Source organism: Tamandua tetradactyla, chromosome 7 (genome assembly GCF_023851605.1).
Source record: "Tamandua tetradactyla isolate mTamTet1 chromosome 7, mTamTet1.pri, whole genome shotgun sequence".
Lineage (NCBI taxonomy): Eukaryota > Metazoa > Chordata > Mammalia > Pilosa > Myrmecophagidae > Tamandua > Tamandua tetradactyla.
In genome coordinates, this window is record NC_135333.1 from 32,550,178 (window position 1) to 32,572,255 (window position 22,078).

The following is a 22,078-nucleotide window of genomic DNA, read 5'->3' on the forward strand; positions in this document are numbered from 1 at the left end:
AGGCCCTATCAAGAAAACCTTCACTCATGTTCTTCCCGTTATGCCCAATATGTGAAAACTGATAACACATCTAAATTCGAAGAAAATCAACATAAGTCATCTCTGTCAACCTGAAAAGTCTAGTGACTAAGTCTAGTGAGTAATTCATACTCTTCTCACCGTCTCCTGCTGGGCTGCCCTCATTCTCCTGAACTGGCCTCCAGGCCTACAGCTCAAGCTTGATCATTCTACGCAGATAGGATTAACGTTGACTTTCTTTTGTGCGGGCATTTGAGCTGCTGGATTAGCTGCTCCTGTTGTGCATTGACCACGACTTCCCTGCTTATGTCCCGAGGTAGGCCAAACAACCTTGCCTTGGGAAAGATAACAGGAAAAAAAGATGTGCTGGCGTTCTAGCCTCAGGAGTACATTCCATCACTCTGGAGGTAAAATCGTAATATCTAAATGTGACATGATTTATGTCAGATCACATAAATACAAGCACACATGTGGATGCTTAAACCGTGTGTGCCCTGACTGCCAACAACAAAACGAAACAAACTTTCTGTCTCATTAGAAAGACCAGACCTGGTGGGCCAATATACCAGAACATAGAATAGACACATGGTACTTTAACTTTTGTGAACAGACACATATATGCATGTGCATGTGTGCATTGGTGTAAGGAAAGACCACATGGTAACTAGCTGTCCTGGCAGTGAAGGACAATTATTATATTCAAGGATTTTCTTGTTTAAATTTAAACTAGCCACATGGACTTAATGAGCTTTCATGAGCTTAGTTTAGGCTCCCATCCACAAACCTGGAGTAAGGCAAAGCAGAACAGGTAACAGCTAACTACTGCCAAACTAGTAAGGCAGTAAGTAGAATAGGTAAGAGCAAGGACTCAGGAGCCAGATAGCCTACTGTTTATCAGCTGTGTGACCCTGAGTAAGTTACTTAACTTCCCTGAGCTTCAATTTCCTCACCTGTAGAATGGGAATATCATCACTAAAACCAGCCCAAATGGGTTCATTGTGAAGACTAAGTAATATAATAGATGGTAAAGCCTTTAAAATAGTGCCTAGTTCGGAGTAAGCACACACAAAAAATAACAGATCAAAATATGTGTTATTTGTAATAGTAACTTGAAATAGGGCTCACATATCCCAGTAGGAAACAATTGAGTTCTTTTTTATTTTTAACTATATTCATTGAAGTGCTTTAATCTCATTTCTTCTTCTTTTGTGCTCTTGGAGAAAGAGGATGTTTAGCTGTCCTTGGAGCACAATTTTTCCTTTCATTAAAAACCATTATTAAGTCTTTTCAAGTTGCTCTTCTGCAGTAAATGATCCCGATTACTTAATGGTTCTGTTTTACATGCTGTAATCATTTGTTTGAACTTCTCAACCATCTCCAGATTTAGTATGCACAGAAATATTGTCTATGAAAATTTGGTTTTGGAATTCCTTATCATCCGTCGCCCCATTAACTCTAATGCTTAAAACCCACGTTCATAAGAGGCAAGTCAAATTCTTTACTACACTGATCAGTTGGTTTTAGTCGATTACAGTGTCATAGCCACTTAATCCCCAAATGCATAGCTCAGCAAGAGCAGGAAGAGAGGAGACTGTAGGTCGTTGTTCATTTGTTTATCATTTACTATGTGCCAAGTACTGTACTATGCTCTAACATTGTAAATAAGATACTTCCTACCTTCAAGGAGCTTACAGCCTGGGAAGGGAGACACAAATAAATCATTGCAATTGCCTTGTATTAGGTACTGTCCATTTTGCTTAGGGCTACTGTAACAAAAAAACACAAAGTAGGTGGTTTAAAACAACAGAAATTTATTGTCTCACAGTTCTGGAGGCTAGAAGTCTGAAATCCAAGTGTCAGTAGGGCCATACTTCCTCTGAGGTCTGTAGGGTTCTTCTGGTGCCTTGCCGATGATCCATGGCCTTCTTTGTCTTGTGGCACAACTCAAGCTCTGCCTTCCATCACATAGCTGTCTTCTTTGTCTGTGTCCAAATTTCCTCTCCTTATAAGACACCAGTCAACTGAACTAGGGGCCTCGCTAATCCAGTTTGGCCTCATCCTGACTAATAACATCTTCAAAGATCCTGCTTTACATTCACAGGCCCAGGGGTTAGGATGTGAACATAGCTTTCTGGGGGACACAATTCAACCCATAAAGAGTATGATACCTGAAGTGATACTATGGGGTGAGGATACTGTCAGGACATAAGGGAGAAAGAATTTAGCTCTACCTGGTGTGTTAGAGAAGGCCTAAAGAGAAGGTGCATTTGAGCCATATTAAAAGATAGCAAGAATTGAGTAGGAGAGAAAGCAATCAAGGAAGAAGAAACCCCGAGGAAAGATTTGTCTGTAATGTGGCCAGGGAACTTGAAGTGGTTTTGGTATGACTGGAGCTCAAGTTCAAGGAAGGACACAGAGACATAAAGCTGCACAGGTCAGCAGGGGCCAGACCATGCAATGTCCAAACTCAGAAACATGGGCTTCTTCTCAGGCGTGAGGAACCAGGGAGGCTGTGTAAACTGGGCAAGGGCAAACTGGATCTATGGAAGCAATGAAGAAGGGTGGACTGGAGCCATGTGAGATTAGCATCAGGATGGGAAGCAAGAGACCACTGCTGCAGGGGTGACATAAAGAAGGGGGTCAATTTAAGATATATATAAAGGATAGGGTTTAGAAGCCCATTTGATAAGGGTACCAGATTTAGGGGAGAGGAAGAAAAGAGATGGGAAAGTCCAGAAGGAATTCTAGGTTTCACGTGTGGATAACAGTGAGGGCTAGAGAAACATAGAGTGCCATAATGGGACAAATACAAACTGGCACAAATTCATTTCCTGGAAATACAATTCAAAGCGTACATCCTGCTGAAGGTCAGAAGGGCATGTCAACGGCATGCACGAAGAGCAGTATATGTCTTTCTTACTAGTTATTCTTTCTGAAATACCCCTTAATATATGTGGCATTTATGAGCTAGGATAATATTCATGTAGGCGTTTTAATTTTTAATTTTCTGGCAAATTTTCATATATAAATAAAACATTATCATTATTTCAGATGCTTATGCCTGATATAGTATGCATCTACATATTAGTTTGTTTATTAGTTTATAATCTGTCTCCCCTCCACTAGAAGATAAGCTCTGTGAGATCAAGGACTCTGCCTCTTTTGTTCACATCTTCATCCCCAGTCCCTAAAACTGTGTTTGACTCATGATAGGTGCTCAATAATATTTGTTGAAATTAATGAATTTCCATGTGCAGAAAAAGAAACAGTTATTTCCTTTGCTAATGAGGAAAGAAAAGAGAAAAAAAAACCTAGACTCAAAATGGTTTTTCACTAACAGATCCAATTTGCAAAAATGGAACTGAAGTTTAAAAGCTATTTTTCTCCCTTCAGCCTACTTCTGGGAAAATCACAGCTGCCAACTTAGATGGTGGTTTTAACTGCCCAGTTACATTTTCTGCACAGTTGTACATATTGGCAGAGCTCAGCTTCCTTCCTTAAATTACTGTTGGATCAGTAATGAAATTGTGATTTTTCCTTATTGATTTAATGCCAGCTCCTTTTTTTGTGAAAAATCTCATGTGCTGCTCACAAGAACACATACACTAAAAACTGAACATTGGGGTCCAGAAATGAAGTCATTCACATTCTCTCCAGTTGTGTGTTGGTAAACCGTTTCTACTTTGAGGTTGAAGTGTTCAGACATTTCCCCATTTAAATTTAGCAGCGCGATTATTCCTCTTGGTGAATTGCACACATGCTTCTTTTGATCTGTGAAATAACTCATTGCTAGATGAACTTTAAGCTCCAGAGAAACACGTGCAAAATACTGTTGATGACTCATGGAAGTAATGCTTCATGTTCTCATTACTCCAGGATGGTTGCAACAAACCAGCCTCTCCAAGAGAGGGTAAGAGAACTTTGGGCCACTGCATTATAACAACAGTAATTACAATAATAATAATACTTTCCATGGATTTTACTCAGTAGTGTCATAGAGGCTACACTGTAGCAAACACATCATCAGCAAACATTTACCATGTCCCGGCCTAGGTCCACAGACAGCAAATAGGGGTGAGACTTGGTTACTATCCTCTCAGATTTACGATTTGGCTGAAGAGGTAAAATGTAAACCACAAAGTGAAATTAACTGTCACTAATGAATGACGAAGAGGACAGGTTAGCATTCCCAGAGGAGAGGGATTTGAATTTGAGTTGGAGAGAGAAAAGGAGAGCTGTGGGAACATTGAAGGACACTGGTGCTAGAGAAACCTATTTGAGGTGAGAGCCATGGCAGATAGGGTTGGGGACAGATTGGGGATGGCTTTGAATGCCACTCTAGGGCTTTGGGGCTCAGTCCTATAAGTCAAGGGGAATCATTAAAGGTTTTGGAGCAGAAAAGATGTGTGAGCTGAGTGCTGCTTTAGAGAAACTAAATCCAGCAGGGATGGGTGCTGTGAATATAATCAGGAGTCTTGCAGACTCAAGGTAATGAGAGCCTGACCTAGGGTAGTGACAGGAGGTTGTCCTTCCAAAGCACATAAAATTATGTGCCTATGTGCTTAGCTGTCTCTGCACCCTAATATTGTGACATTTCTTGCTGCTTGGAATTGGTCTTATTTCTTTAAAGTGTCACAGTTTGAACATGGAGTAGGTCCGGGCACATTCTATACATAAGCCTCAGAGAATCTAGGCAACATAGAGCGTACACACTGGAGGAGCCTTAGAGACTCAGTTTACAGATATGGAGCCTGACCTTGCTCTGGTTCACAGCTTGTCAATGACAGATTCAGACCATGAACTCAGATCTGACTGCCCTGCAGCAGTGCTGCCGAAGCCAGTCCAAACCCGGCTTAGAGGTGTGTGTGCACAAACTCTGGCGAATCGGAAGAATTGCAGACAAGTGAAGGAGCTGCATGTGTTGCAAGCACCTTAGATATGAGTTTTCTTGCCCTACTTGAGATAGTTAAATCTCTTCTCCTTTACCTGCCCCCAGGATCCAGGCTCTGCCTGAGTCTCCCACCTCATCTCTGCTGCTTCCCTGCTTTGCTGCATTCCCTCAACACCCTCCGGCTTCTGGTTCCTCTAACCAACACTTGTTTCTTGCATCCTGCTGTCAACTGTGCTGTCCTCTTAGCCTGGGATCCTTTACCGCCTTCAGGAGACCCACCACAGCCTCAGCCCTTCCCCTCAGTGGGCTAAGGTTTTCCTGCTTGGAGCTCCCCTGCCACCCTGCACATGGCTTTATCACTGTCTCCATGGTGATTTATAATCACCTGTTTATAGGCAGGGACTGTTGGGTATACATCTTGAATACACAGCCTCTAGCACAGTGTCTGAACATGCTAGGAAGTCAAATGTCTGATGAATGAATGAATGGTATTTGCCTATTTGCCCTCTTGGTGCATTCATTCATTTAATAAATATGTATTGAGCACCTGCTAATGATCAGCACTGTGGAAATTACACTTAAATGTCAAAATATACCTATGTGCTCAAGCTCCAAATTATGCTCGTATAAATTATGCATGTAGAGTGTTAACATGCACACCCAGCAGAGACCACATGCCTATCTACAAATACCAGAGCTTGCAAACGCAGTAAACTATGTGCGCCAGATGTCCCCGAAATTTACAAAGAACGAAGGACCAAAAAATGACAGTTAGCCCCCTAAACCCTATAAAAGAAGAGAAAAAAAGGGGGGGGGGGGTGCAAAAGAACCAAAGCACCTTGTGCAGAAGGAAGTGGCTACGTTTGATATTTTTTTCCTGTGCATTTGAACCCAGGGGGTGGGGAAGATTTATAAAAGCATTCGATGCTGGGCAGGTTCATGTAATTCTGAGTTCCTCCAGCACTGACTCTTAGGAGCTGTTTGGAAAATCCATTGCCATGCAAGAGTCAGGCGATTGTTTTTTATTCCACTGGAAATTGTTAATGGGGACTACATTAGCGGCCCCTTATTGCTTTGCCTGATAGAGAGACAGCAGGTTCTCCCAAGCAATTTTGGAATCCTGATCACTGCCAATTAGGGGAGCATTGTCTGGCTGACATAATCAAGTGAGTATAAATATATTTATTGTGATTGGAATGGGGAAGAGAGAGAACAGAAAGAATGAGGCAGAAGCTGCCACCCCCTGGCCCTGTTCCAGCCTGGGTCAAACCCAGCATGTCACCTGCTGTTCAGCAGAGCAGTCACTGGCTTACCGAGATGGAATGCACAGTTGAGAATTCAGGACTAGAATTGTTATTCCCAGAAGGGGCCCTGTCTCTCCTTATTTCCCTTCCCTCACTTCTCCCATTTTTTCATATTCACTTCTGTAAATGCTGAATAGAAAAGAGAAACCAGATGCCACATTGATCACATTTTAATTCGGCCCTGTCGGCTGTGCCCCCCTCACTTAGCTCATCTGTAGTTCAGAGTGATGGCAGGGAATGTTGCTGGCACAGCACCGACCACCATCGCTGTTTGCCTGTGTGTACAAGGCAGTCTGGCGTTTGGTTTGCTTAGTTGTCAACTTATGGAACTTTTGTGGGAATACCTGTGATGTGTCTCAGAACTGGGCTTGAAAGACCTGGATAAAAATAGCCCCTTGTGGGGACTAATGGGAGGAATTTCTCACATTTAAATGGCTAAAAAATGAAGGCATGTTTGAGTCACATCTGGTAGCATTCCAGTTATCTGGCTAAAAAGCAGGATCTGTTTATGTGTCTGCATGGATTAAAAAAAATGCAGGCTGCATCTACTCATCCCCAAACAAATGGCTGGGGGTCTGATACAAATGACCGAATCCCATGGCTATTAGAGCAGGTCAATGACAAAACTCTTCTCAGGGTTGAATTTCAACTATGGTGCATGCCCGGCCTGTCCATCAAACACATGACATATTCCCTTCACCCTTGACTATTTGATAACGGCCATTTATGGAACTAAATTGATTTCAGCTATTTTCCTCAGCCTCTCATCATATGTATGATGCTCTGTGTCAGCACCTGCATTCTCAGAACCTTTCTCTTATGACCACAGCAGGGTAGAGGAGTCCCTTTCCTGTGTCTACTCCCTAGAGTATGTCTTCACAATTACAAACTGCTCTCAGGCCTGTCTTCTTGAATTTGACAAAATTATATTATTACCAGTTACAATAGATCTGATACATGAAGATGTAAGCAGGAAGGTATAGGTACACAAAATAAATCAGGCACCCGCATAAGAGATATGTCACAGAGATTCTTTTGCCTAAAGACATTTGACCACCTGTCCTTTCCTATTTAAATTTTCCTCCTTCAGCCAATCTCTTTCACAAAGTTACCACAAATATGTATTTCCTTTGCTTTCCAGATCTTAATGGATGAGAAACCTCTTTTTTCTGTCTTCTACCTCTTATTATAGAAATAGTCTATAACTATTTCAAAAAACAAGATATATTGTTCTTTTTTTTGAAAACTAGAACGCATTAATCTCCAAGGGAGAAAGAAAGCCATTCTGTATATACCCGTTAACAAATTATCACTCCCAGGGGAGCTCGCGCGCGCGCATTTTCTCTCTTTCTCTCTTTCTCTAATGGGTAATTTGCTTTGGCCCAACCTCGGCTGATGGGCAGCCACTGTTCAATTTGGTTTAATTTTGTCTCACTGGTTTTTGTTTCCTTGAAGTAAAGAGATTTCTGTTCTTTCTTTCTTGGAGTCTGCCATTAACGAATGTTCCTGTCTCCTTTGGGTCTATGTGTTTTATGAGCTCATTCAATAAACACCTAGTATTTACTGAGAAGCCCACCTGTTGTGGACTGTGGGTTCCTTCGAAATTCTCCGCATTTGAAAGCTGGACAAAGTGAGCTAAGTGCTGACTCTCTCCTCATCTGTTGATCTGCTGCTGGTAGAGGCGGATATGACATAGCCATCTGCCAAGAGAGAGTATGACATTATAAATTGAGCTTGACCACTAGAGTTGGAGAGACCTGGTTTGTTCAGCAGTGCAAATTTGGGCACATAGCTTCTAGCTCTAAGCCACATGGTTCTCTTTATAGATGCTGATGGGAACAACAGAATAGTCTGTTCATTTTTGCTGTTCTCCATAATAAAATAAAGTCAAGCAGAATGTAAAGGGTACAAATTACATATAGCTATAAGACGGTATTTTTTCCTCCCAAATTTTATTATGAAAAATTTTAAACATACAACAAAGTTGAAGGAATTTTACAAGGAACACTCATAAACCTCGATTTTGCATTAACATCTTAAAATATTTGCTTGATAATATGTTTATTCATCTGTCCATCCATTTCACATATTTTTGACCTGGGCATTTAGGTGGCATTTGCTGTTGTATTTGATGCATGTCATTTATTACAGGGCCTAAGACCTCTGGAACAAACCCAAAGCTCTTGACCAGGTTGGATATTGCATCTTACATTGTTTAGATTTATTTTACTCAGGGAGTACTTTCTCCTAGGAGGTAGTAAAAGAAAATATGGAAGTCCAGGTAATAATATTGTTTCCTGGTTTTGATACCATACTATAGTGATGTAAGATATTACCAGCAGGGGAAAGCTGGGGGAAGAGTACAGGGCACCTCTCTGCACTATTTTTGCAACTTTCTGTGAGTCTATAACTATTTCAAAAAATAAAAAGTTTAAAAGGAGGGAGTGAGGGGGTCGGGGAGGGAGAGAGAGACTGAGAGAATGGAGTAGCCATTAGAAGAAAAAAGTGCTGATCTTGGTTTTAGTCCCTGGCTAGACAAATATTTCTATTTTGTTTACCTTTTCTCCTTTTCACACACAGCTTCTGTGAGTAGTCAGGGAGGGAGTCTAGGGCTCACTGTTCTATGGAAGAGAAGAAAGAAAATAGAATGAGCTGAGAGAACCCCTGCCAGCATCAAGCTAGAGGTACACCTGCTTCCTGCCTTCCCCCACATTTTATCTACAAAGTTCCCTCCTGCATCCACACTCACCTTGTCCTCTTTCCTTCCCCTTCAGAGAGGAGATACCTCACCTGACAACTGCACAAGGCATCCCATCCCGACTCACTGTTCCAAAGGCTTAGTCCTTCTACATAATCCCCCTTCTTCCCCAGGATTTTTAACAACCATCTTTATGGAAATATCCCCCAAATTTATGTCTCACCCTGGTCTTTTTGGCTGAGATCCACACCTACATATTTAACCCCTGACTGGGAACTTTTACCTAGATGTCTCACAAGCTTTTCAAACTCCATCCAAATTATTTTCTCTTCCTATATTCTTTTATCTCAGGAAATGCTATCACCGTCTGCCTTATTGCCCACAGCAAAAATCTGAGACTCATTCTAGAGCCACATTGTCCAATATGGTAGCCGCTAGCGACATGTGTTATTGAGTAGTTAAAAAGTGGCTAGTCTAAACTGAAATGTTTAAAAAAAAAATTTTAAACTTAAGAAAAACAAAACTGAAATATACTGTAAGTGTAAAATACTCACCAGATTTCAAAGACTTCGCTTGGAAGAAAGAAAGCAAAAGATCTCACACATAAAATTTTATATTGATTTCATATTGAAATGACAATATTTTTGATATATTAGGTTAAATCAAATAAATTACTGAAAATAACCTCCTTTTACTTTTTAATGTGCTACTAGAAAATTTAAAGTTGCATTTGTGGCTTGCATTCTCTCTCCATTGGACAGTGCTTCTTTAGATACTTCTCTGCCTCTCAGCCACTTTTGATCGTAAGTCAAAGGTGTTTCTAGCATCTTGCAGGTTTAAAAAGGGAAGAACCCTGGTTAAGTGCCCAGGCTGAGTTTGACTGCTGACTCCACCACTTTTGATCTGCGTGAACTTGGGAAATTACTTAATCTCCTTGAACCTCAGTTTCCTCATCTGCCAGACGGGTATCACAGTAGTTCTTACTTTTCAGATTCTTGCAAGTATTAAATGAAATGACGTGTACACAGCACTTACTGTACAGATAAAAGCATTCTTAAAGGCCCAAAGTCAAGAAAAATGGAATGGGCTCCCGCTGCCATAGTTCAGGCCCTTATCATAGCGAAAACTGTTGCCATAGTTTCTCCAGTTTACCCTGCCCTCCAATCCTTCACACTGCCAACCAGATTGAACATTTCCTAATGCGAATGTTACAAAAATTTTCAGTGATTCCTCACCCTGAAATAAAGTCCAAAGTCCTTGGCATGCTATGCAAGGCCCTCCATAATCTGTCCCCACCTGAATCTCCAGTCCCGTCTCCTGCGAGGCCATGATGGCCATAATGAAATGGCTGAGGTTTCCCCATCCCATCTGCACACACCATTCTCTCTTTCTGTGGCATATGTGCTCTTTATTCTGCCTAGCTGAACACATCCTCAAGACTCAGTTCAATTGTCACCTCATTTGGGACGCTTTCCTTGACCCCTCCTGCACCCGTATCCATCCCCGGCTGGATGACGAGCCCCTTCTCTCTGTTCCTCAACCACTTTAAATTTTGTAACATTATCACACTGATCTCATTTGTTTGGTTGATTCGTCTGTCTCTCCTACTAAACTGTGAGCTGTCTGAGGTCTAGGACTGGCTTGCTAGTCCTCTTAATATCTCCACACTCAGCATAGTTCCTGGCACAGAGTAAGGCTCAATAAATTTTGTTGAGTGAATATATAAAACACAGGAGATACTCCCGAGAGAGATGAGGAAAGCGAGGGCCAAGTGAAGTAAAGCAGCAGGAAATCTGAAGGTGAACCCAAGGAGAAATTGCTGCTTCTTGGCATGCAGACAGAGTCAGGACTGGGAACAAAAGAATCTGGGCCAGGAGTCAGTAATGAAGGATTTGAGGTGAAAGAATATAAAAAAAGAGAGGATCATTAAAAAAACAGAATCACATTTGGGACTGTTGGTGGTTTAGTAACTTCCTCTAAAATGGTTCCAGGAAGAGACAAGGTTCTAGAAAGACACAAATCATATAAAGGAAGAATGAGATTATCAGCCAACTTCAGGAATTGTTTGTCATCAGGACTAGATACATGGGTGATACAAATAAATGTCAACCTGGTAACTATGTGATGGAACTCCTAATAATTTAATGTGGTGCAAATGCCAAACAATGGAAAAGTTTGACAAGTTATAGATATGAGAAAATAGATGTGAATTTGAAAATAACTATGTGAAATGCCAGAACAAGCACAAGAGAAATATCTGAATATGTAGGAGGGCTTGGAGGATTCCTGCTTTACCCCAAATGTGGATTCCAAGAAAATTCACTTATAAAAACAGAAAACTCAATATATATAAAATCTACTTATTAAAACACATAGCATTCCAGAAAGTGTAATGCTTTTGAATCATATGATATTAAAAGTAACAATAACACTAGAAATGTGGAGAAAATAGAGGTTGTGATATTTTGTGGCTCACAGGATATATTGATGAGAAAATGTATACTTCTCCAGGAAAACCATAATCTTCATAAAGACATCAGATGTCATTCCAGGGCCTGATGTCTGATCCTAAGAGCTCTCCCACTCCTTACTTGCATGAAAGAAATAAAAAAAAAAAAAAGAAATCATGTGGAATGGGCATTTGTGTGAAGTGAGGGGACACAAAGAGAAAAAAAAATAAAATGAATCCCTGTCATTATTAACTATACCTCAGTCTACCACTTTTGAGATTTCTGTGGGGAAAATAAACATTTGGGAAATAATTTTAAGTATAATTTAAATATACTTAAATTATTTATACTTTAAATTATGTCAAAATAATATTATATACTAACTTATATACTAAATAATTACCCATTACTTATCTGAAATTCAAATTTAATGTGTGTTCTGTATTTTATCTGTAAATCCTGCTTGGAGAGGTATACGTTTTCTTTTTCATACATCCTATGAGTCCCAAAGTGGCCCAATAGTTGTAAGCTATTCAGGAATATACATAAAAGTAACAATAACTCACACTTGTTGAGTGTCTATGTTCCAGACACCATACAAAGTGTTTTCTATAGATGATTTCACTTCTGCACAAGAATACTGTGCCACAAACACTATCATTGTTCCTGTTTTAAAAGGAAGGAAACTGAGGCTCAGAGAGATGAAATAATTTGCTCAAGGTTATCCAGATAACTTGTAACAGAGCCGAGATTTGAACTTGAGCAACCTGACTCCAAAGTCTATGTGCCTTTCCACCCTTCTCAACATGGCAGCAGCACCAGGCTAAGGATAAGTACATTGAGTTCCCCAGGAGAATAAGAGAGAGTGAGAGCACAGGGTATGACAGGAATTATCCCAAGGAAGGCTTTGAAGGAGAGATTGAAGTTAGACCAGTTACCTTTGTTTAAATAAGAAATTAATGCTCTTACGTCTAAGCAGGTGCAGCCCTGCTCTAGGATTCACAGCTCGAGTAGCAGAGCATGGGCTGCATTTCACCACCACCATCAACCCAATCCCCACTCAGCCTCAGCCAGGGGTCCTTGCACAGTGAACAACCTGCACAACTATACACAGCAGCCTGAGTCATATGACAGAAGGAAAACCAGCTCAGACGCAAGGGCGAGAACAATGAGAATCCACTTACGAAAGCATGTTTCCATGGGGTAGATAGTGTTCTGAAGTCAATGTAGAGAGATGAGATGGAAAGAGATTGCTGAAGGTCCTAACAAGAGACGCTTGAGTGGACCTGGGAGGTAAAGTGATGTCGCTGATAAATTCTGAATAGGAAAATGACCCTGAAGGTTATAACATGCAAGGACCCTTGCTCCATCAAGCAGACAGGATGGGTAGAGAAAGAACGGTAACAGGGTAACTAAGGCGACAGCAGCCTCCTTAAAAGACTTAAAAGGAAACAACAGATTTTTTAAAAAGTTGGGGGACAAGGGAGAAGGGAACAGAAAACACGATTGAGGGGAAATTAGCAAAAAAAAAGATTAATTACTTCCATTTTACAGGAATGGCCCTGATAGAGGAAGTGGCCCTGTTATGGTTTATTTTTTTTTCTTAAGAGATAATTAAATTGGCAAAGGGCCACAGGCATGGCACATCTTGATTTCAGGAAGGCATTTGGGTCCACTTTTTCAAGATACTGTAGTGAACAAAATGAAGAAATAAAAGTCAGAGATAACTGCATAACCTAGTAGATTCAGTTGATAATCAAAGAATGTTGGTGAATGGATTAATGCCAATCTGGAAGGAGTTTTCAGGTAAAGAAACTGAGTCTAGAGATAACCAACTTGCCTATGGTGACAGTTACTGAATGAAACCCAGTTTTTTCTTACATAGACAGGCACCGGGAATCGAATCCGGGTCTCTGGCATGGCAGGTGGGAACTCTGCCTGCTGAGCCACCGTGGCCCACCCTCAAACCCAGTTTTGCCTGATTCCAAGCCCTGTTTCATATGACCAAAATGGCATTAAATTTACCTATGAAAAAAAGAGTTGGGAGAGATAACCAGAGGTTAGGAAATCCATGCTCAAAGGAATTATGATGGACTGAAATAACCCACCAAAAGGGAGAATAAAACCAAGATGAAAGTCAAAAAGGTTAACTGTGAAACCCTGCATTTTGGTTCCAAAAAATAATCCATTGCAGAAGTGGAGCCAGCCTAGGTTGACTGTTCTTCATGTTGGGAAAACTTGGGTTTTTTTAATCGTCATGTTTGTTGCTTAATTCCCTCCTAACAGCCAATAGTGTAACACAATTACAAAAAACTACTGTATGGGTAAAGCAATCAAATAGTCCCATCTACCCATATCTAGGATATTGAGTTCAATTCTAGGAAACACATTTTGAGAAGAACATTGAAAAACTGTTATGTGACCTGAGGAAATGACCAGGAGACCGAGCGGTCTGAACCCATCTTACAGAAAATGAATAAAGACACTAGGGATATTTAAGCTTAAAAACAAGAATTTGAGGGAGGGCCACGGTGGCTCAGTAGGCAGAGTTCTCACCTGCCATGCCAGAGACACGGGTTCGATTCCCAGTGCCTGCCCATGGAAAAAAAAACAAGAATTTGGGACTTCTGGTCTCCATTTTCATATACTCAAAATACGTTTTGCTTCTTAGAGGAAATTATCAGGGGTTCAATATAACCAACTCAGAGAGCCATTAGCCCACTCCTTTTAATTCCACCCCTCACCCATGCCCACTCTCTATCATTTCAGTGAGTCAGGGAAAGGCTGGACTTTCTGGGACCATTCCAACTTTGAGAATCTAGGATTTGGGGCCCTATTGATTGAAACTGGCAATTGAAAAGTATACCATTTTGAACAAGGCAAATACATGTGTGCCTCAGTTCAAGGAATCTCAAATTATGAAGATACGACTTTCCAAAAAAATGCTAGTTATAGGTAAATTACAATATCATCCACTTCATTGGCAAGCTTTTAGCACCTTTACATGGTGACTTGCCATATAAAAAAAGTAATTACCTCCAGCTTTTCAGTGGTTGAACAAAGCAAGGTAAGCTGTTAAATAATATTGTCCACTTTTGCAAGCTTTGAGACCACGAAACTGAAAAATGACCAACATTCCAATAATAAACAGGGGTTCGGGGAATATAGATTAAAGTGACAAAAAAGATTAAAGTGGTTATGTTCATGCAATAATCTGTTCTATGCTTCTGGGCTTTGCCCAAACAATAATTAAGGTAGCAAAAACACTAACCTAAGGGAAAAGAGGGGGGAAGATGAGCAGATTTGTAGCATTTGTGAACAATATTACCACACTAATAATAATAAAACAAGAAAGTGGAGGCTTTTAAATATGAGATATAAACCAAGCTTTCAGAGCCCAAATCAATTTAAAAAAAAACAATAACAAGCAAACAAAAAAAGAACATGAAGTGAACAGAAGGGAAGAGAAGAGAAAGAGAACATGAAGGGACCATAAAATCCTGATGATATCTGAGGTGAAATCATGATGAGAATAGGAAATGGGAAGCAAAGAGAGAGAGAGAAATGAAGCCTGGAGATCTGTGAAATGTTGGTCTCTTTCCTTCCCTCCCCACCACCACCAGCCTCCTCCTGTCCTTTTTATAGGGCTCATTACATGATTTCTGATTCTGGGTGGGTATTTTTAATGCTTCATTTATGTTTGGGTTTTGCCTGCAGGATTCATGATGTTTCTGTAGACAATTGTTATTGCTTTAGGAAACAATAAAGATAAAATGAGGAAATGGCAAAAGATACATCAGTCTCCCCATGGAGTAGGGCTAGAAGTCAGTTTCTTGTCAGATTTTAGTGGACTTTCTTTTGTTTTATTTTTGTTGTTCTTGTTTTCAATTAATGTTTTTGTGGTGTCACTTTAATGAGAAAAAAATAAGAGACTTAGAAACAAAAGCGTTTTAGATTCGCTTCTGATTAGGTCCATGGTAAGTTTTTTACTGATGTTTCAAGGAGAAAGAAAAGAACTTTAAAAAGCAATATACATTGTAGGGAAAGTTGATGATGGATAAGGTAGAAAACTGACATCTGTTTCAAGAGCGATAGGGATGGTGGAGAGAAATAACAGAAAGGAAAGGAAAAGAAGAGTATTTTATAAGTTATTAACTGAGGTTGTTTCTTTTTCTGCAATTGCTTTAAAACTGATTGCTAGGCCCAGATCAGCTAGGTTTACTGTAGTCATTGCCTCTTTCATCAAGGGAGTAATGGGCTCCAATTCCATGGGTATGTGAGAATTGCTCCTGTCAATTTCTTGGCTGAAGGACGGCACCCAGGAAGATTCAGGGGCTCAAGCTAGTTAGTTATTATGCTCAGTTGATAGCAGGGCCTTGTTTATTTTGTTAGTACCAGCAGAGGCAGCATCATGAAGTAAAGAGAACGCAGCCTTTGGAGCCAACAGATCTGGACCCTAATTTCTTGCCTCAGTTTCTCATCTGTAAAATGTGGTAGATAATAGCATGTGTTGCACAGGTAACTGTTGGTAACGCTCTTGGCACATGATAGACCATATCAATAAATGGTGACTCATTCTTAGCTGGTATTTCTTTCTAGAAGTTGGCAAGTCACCCTCTGTGCTTCCTATTTAAAGATAAAGCAGTCAATGAGGTCTGTTAGAGGCTGCAAGTTTTAGAAGCCAAATCACTTCTCTGTTTCTCAACCGTTCCGTTCACCCACTCGCCCTTGGTTACTGCCCTTTTCTTACAGATTGTCTTGATTACAGTATTTTGTACCTTCTGGTAACATTGCAACCAAGACTCCATACTAAGTAGAGAGAAGCTAGCACTTGCCCAGGGTAAGTGAGGAAAACAGAGGCTTCAAGGGTGAAAGGGAATATATAGTTGGTGGGTTTACCCTTTAAAAAAACTGTTTTTTGAAGTTTTTCTCTACGAGAAAGGATGTAGATAACTGAAATGTAAAAATGCTTTGGAGAAAGGGACACTAATAATAAGGATGAGCCGACCATTTTACATTCTCTTTATGACAACACTGTAGGATGAAGTTTATCTCAATTCCTGATAAGCAGACTGAGACACAGAGAGGTTAAATTAGTCACCATAAGACTACCCAGTTTCAAAGTAAGCAACAGTCCTGAGATTTGAAAGCAAGCGTCTCTGACATCCAAGTCCCGAGAACTTACTATGCCGTGCAGCCTCACCCTGCTGACAGAGGCAAGTTAAGAAAATAACCATAGACTTTGTTTACATACAATACACTTAAGAAAAAGATCATTTTCTTACCAAAAAAAAAATGAGGACAGGGCAGGACATGCTGACTCAGCAGGCAGACTTCTCGCCTGCCATGCCGGAGACCCAGGTTCCATTCCCGGTGCCTGCCCGTGCAAAAAAAGAAAAAAAAAAGAAAGAAAGAAAAAAAGGAAAAATGAGCTTTTATGTGATGTGCTTTGAAAGTTAGATTAAATTAATCAGACTGGAGTTGATTGAACAAGAGTCAGGTAAGACCCAGAAATTCCACTCCTAGGTATGATACTAATCAAATGTGGGGGTTCTCTGCCTCATGCGCCCTGGTTTCAGAGGGAGGAAGAGTTTATTGCCAAAAGCAAACAGATGGCCTGTGAAGCCAAAAATCTGTCTCCCTGAACTGCAATAACTCTGAGAGTTTTATAGTATCAAAAGATAGGCAGGTTTTAGGATAATGAGTATAATGGCTCGAGATGACGAGGTTAGAGATGATCTAATTTTTGAGCACATGCAGACTGATTACATCCTCCTCACAGGATGATTGTAAGAAAATGGTGGCCTCAACATGATGACGGGCATAATTCTTACATTTATAGTAAAGTGTAGGTCACTTAGAGGTTAAGGTACTGTACGTGTCAAATAGGCCCATTTTGGTTAGATCCAGCTTTGTCTAGGAAGATAGCTTAGGAATTGGGGTGGGTTAGTTCTGGGCTGACTCAAGTTCAGTAATAAACATTAAGGGGCTGTCTAGTGAGCACAAGACTTCAAAGTTGTAAAACAAGATAAGGGGGTACAAGCAAGGGCCAGCCATGAGTTATCATAAGGCAAAGATACAGTCGTTATCAGAGATCAAGCTATCTGGGTTAAATTCAGTGAGTTTCAGTAGATTCAAGTATTTACTTTAGGCTCTTCTACAATATACTAGAAAGTTAAAAAGGCAACTATATAATGATTCAATGATCATAATCACTTGTTAACTCTTAACTTCTCGATTACACGACTTCTGCAAAACCCTTGCTCACTGCTTATTCTCCAGAGGGTGAGAGACTAAACCCAGTGATTAGAGGTGGCATTGAGGGGAGGAGGGGTGCAGGTCGTGGCTCTGAACAAGTTGAGCAACTTTCACCTCCGACCCACTCTGCTGGCCTGGAGAAATGAATGCAGGGAGGCCTCTCACCTGTCGGTCTGCAGCCTATCTGAGGCGTTCATCTACCCATTTAGTAATTATTTACTGAGCAGTTATTGTGTACTAGGCATGCTCCTGCCCTCACAGATCTTCCTGATATGGGGGAGTTTGTTGTATTTACAGACCCGGAAGCTTCTAGACTCACTCCCCACTAACCACTTTGCAACTGCCCCTGTTCTGCCTGATACCACAATTGCCAGGTGTGCCTCAGGGCACATGCCTTGTCACAGACCATATGTAAGAAAATAGTGGCCTTAACATGATGATAGGCGTGATTTTTAGTATTATACCGAGGTGTAAGTCACTTAGAGATTAAGGTTTAAGCTACTGTACATGTCAAATGGGCCCATTTTGGTTAGATCTAGCTTTGTTTAGTAAGATAGCTTAGGAATCGGGGTGGGTTAGTTCTGGGCTGACTCAAATTCCTTCATTAATAAACATTGTGTCTAGTGAACACAAGACTTCAGAGTTGTCAAACAGGCTAAGGGGGTACAAAAGCAGGGCCAGTCATAAGTTATTGCAAGGCTTTTACAATCATAAGGTAAAGACACATTCACTGTCGCAGATCAAGGCATGTAGGTCATAGTTCAGTGAGTTTCAGTAGATTCAGGTATTTACTTATGACTATTCTACAATGTACTAGAAAGTAAAAAAAAAAACACAAGGATTCAATAATCATAATTATTAACTTTTAACTTCTAGGTTACAGGCATATACCCCAAAGAATTTAAAACAAGGACTCAAACAAATGTATGTACATGCATGTTCATAACAGCATAATTCAAAATAGGCAAAAGGTGGAAACCACCCAAATGTCTATCAGCTGATGAATGAAAAGCAAATTATGGCATATACATGCAATGGAATGTTATTTGCCATAAAAAAGGAATGAAGTACTGGTACATGCTATGACATATGCATGCTACAACATGGATGAACCTCAAAAATATTATGCTGAATGAAAGAAGCCAACCAGACACAAAAGGTCCCATATTGTGTGATACCATTTATATTAAATATCCAGAATAGGTAAATCCATAGAGGCAGAAAGTAGATTGGTGGTTGCCAGGAGCTGGGGGAGAAGGGAAAGAGGAGTAACTGCTTAATAGATACAAAGTTTTCTTTTGGGGTTATGAAATGTTTTGGTACCAGATAAAGGTGGTGGTTGCTCAACATTGTGAACTGTACTAAATGCCACTGAATTGTTCATTTAAAATTATTACTTTTATGTTATATGAATTTCATCTCTATTTAATGAAAGACTAAGGTAATAATCCAAAGAAGGAAGAGCAAATGGCTATTTGTCTTGGGGAGGGGAACTTCAGGGGACCAGTCTCCTTATTTGTCTTCTCTTTTCTTCCCCCTTCTATTTGCCTCTCCTCTTACCACCACCACCCATTAAAAAAAAAAATCCTTAAAGAAAAAGAGGAACTAATTAAAAAGAGAAAAGCATCTTGGAAACCAATGAAATCTCTATAATCCATAGTGAATGAAAGGGACCTGCAGAACAGCAATTTGATTAAATAAGGATATGGAGGACTTAGAGTGGCTCTCCAGTTGTACAAAGTTTGTCAATAAGCCTTGGGAAAACATTATATTTATTTGACTTCCAAACCTGAAAACCAAGTGCCTTCTAACTGGGGAAGTGGTTTCCCATTTGGAAAAAAGGCCAGGTCAAAGGGTCCAAGTGGGTCTGTGTACCCTAGTTGGTACTGAAATCCCAAGTTGTTTGCAGGGGGTCTGCAGGAGATACACTGGCAGAGAGAGCCCAGCCTCCCTGTGATGGTTACAGGCTGAGCCTGAGGCCTATCCCAAACCCAGAGGCGAGAGCTTTTGTCCCCCACATGGCTCAGAATCTCACTCAAGAACCACCTGCCCATTAGTCACCTGTCATCAGAGACAGCTCTGTTGGCCGCTTTCAGCAGACATGAAGCAGTAAGAAAATGAATTGTTGTGTAGGGAACTAGGAGACATCTGCACCTAGGACAGGAATGTGTGGGAGATGGGAGCACCCTGATGGCTCCTATTGGTAAACTACTCCCTTGCCATCTCCAGGACTGGCATCAGCCCAAGAGCCGCTGATGAATTATTGTCTTCAGACAAGCTGCAGAGGGCAGTTCCATGTGTTTGCCCCTTCCAGTCATACCAGGGGATTTATGCTTTCCTGAAGCTTATGAGGGGGAAATAATGAGTCACCTAGGGACAAGAGAAAAATAAGAATGTCCTGTATCTGCAAAGTCACATAAAATGGAGGCTTTTAGAGGGTAATATAATCTCAGCCAACTAACCAGAAATGATTTTGGTGGGGTTTATTTTGCTAACTTCATTTGCAGTAAAATCAGAAATGTTTATATCCTTTAGGGAATGCACCTGTGGGAATAGGCCAGGTCTTCTTGAAAAGGCTGTTTATGCCCTTGGGATCCTAAATGCAGAAAATAACAGTCTGCATCTCTGACTTGTGGAGTCCACATAGGATAGGGACTGTTGGCTGTAAAATGTTTAAAGCAAAGGCTCCTGATGACCACATCCAAGCACATGGCTGTCTGCAAGCTTATCTGGTACAGGCCACTTCGGGGGAGGCAGGTGGCCCTTCCTTAGTTGGCTGTAGCTGCTGTGATTGCAACTCTCACTCCACCCTTTGCAGCTGGCCACAGGTCCAAGTGTCCAGAGAAAGAAGTTGAATCTTAGTAGGAAAATATTTGAGGTCCTCTGTTTGAGGATGAATTAAAAGTAATTCAAGAGCAGGTACAGTAAAAAAATAGTTAAATCTAGTTATACATTAAGTGAAAGGGTTAACATTGTCAACATGGCCAGCTCCTGTAAGCAGGGATAGAGCAAAAGAATTGCAATTTGGGAGCCCCACGTGGGGGAAATGCCAGTCTACTGTTTCTTGCCCATGCCCAGTCCTTTCTGGTAACTCTTTTCCAGAAGAGATTGGTTTTGGCCTCTAAAAGAAAAGTAAGTAACTGCCAACAGGTGGCCTAAAAAGTAGCTGTCAATCGCATGCTTAGGAATTTTCAAACTATCTGTAACTTTCCTCAATGGCTGTACCTATATGCAGTGACCCTAAGAGGAAGTAGAATTTGCAAAAGTTCAGACTGAAAAGGTCCAACCAGAACTGTAAGGTTTAGAGAATAGAAAAACACTAGAGAATTTCAGCAACAGAATCATTAACCTGGAATCAAAAGCAGGAATGAGGGGCTGGCCACCTTGAGATGAGGTGACACCTTTTCCAGAATACTCAGAAGGAATTTAAACATCAGAAAATGTGTTGGAGAAGTTTGTTTCTAATTCTTTTCCATCTAAGCAATTCTATATTTTATGTCTTTTAGACTCTGAAATGTTAAAGTTTATATGCCTTAAAACTCATAAAAGACAATGAGGATAGTCACCAAACCTGTCTAGAAAAAAAGTTATAGAGTCAAGAGGCAAAGAAAAGTTACAAGATGGAATTGACGGTTTGGGGTGCACCATTGCCCTCTAATGGATTAAATAAATCAGCCGTTTTAGTGTGGGTGTTTGTTTCATTATCTTTGACTGAGTTTGCCAAGAAGTCAGGTCACCTCTGAGTAGGAAATTAATTGATCCTTATAAATGGGTCCTTCTTTCTGCTGCTCTTCCCCTGAGGAAATCAATTATAGTCGTAACTCTGATGGCAGGTCATTTATCATGTTTCATTCATTCAAAACACCTTTACTGCGTGCCTGCTAAGCACTGGCGAGGTATTTTAGGGAGTCTAAGAACACGTCATATTAACAACCACTACTATTCATCGGGCACCTACTATGTGCCAGGTTCTTTATGCACAGTAATGCCTACCCACCCCACAGAGCCAGTGTGGTTACTTCTATCTTACTGGAAGAGGAAACTGGGCACTCAGGAAGTAAGTGTCACATCTTGGATTCAAATCCAGATCTGTCTTCTCTTAAGCCCACGCTCTATCTACTAAGCTACAATCCTTAAGTTTACAAACTGTTAGGGGAGATAGGATATAGGTATAGTTGTCTGTACCAATGGTTGACAAACTACAACCAATGGGTCAAATCTGGCCCACTGCCTGTTTTTGCAAGGACTGCGAGATAAGATGGCTTTTACATTTTAAACAGTTGGAAAAAGTCAAAAGAAGAAGATTTCATGATGCGAAAATTATGTGAAATTCAAATTTCAATGCCCATAAATAAAGTTTTACTGGAGCATGCCACACTCACTTGCTCACTATTGTCTACGGCTTCTTCCTTCCTGACTACAGCAACATGATTGAGTAATTGCCAAAGAGATTCTAGGG

General features: G+C 40.6%; 2 protein-coding genes across 7 annotated transcripts in view; one reads left to right on the top strand and one right to left on the bottom strand.

The window, feature by feature from the left end:
• Positions 1-22,078, bottom strand: part of ENTHD1 (ENTH domain containing 1) — a 321,748-nt gene that overhangs the window by 271,524 nt on the left and 28,146 nt on the right. Inside the window, 2 exon segments of the mRNA XM_077168183.1 lie at positions 7,790-7,913; positions 8,772-8,834. The gene's annotated coding sequence lies outside the window, so the exon portion shown is untranslated.
• GRAP2 (GRB2 related adaptor protein 2) overlaps positions 1-22,078 on the top strand; it is a 76,534-nt gene that overhangs the window by 31,586 nt on the left and 22,870 nt on the right. The gene's annotated exons all lie outside the window — the stretch shown is intronic.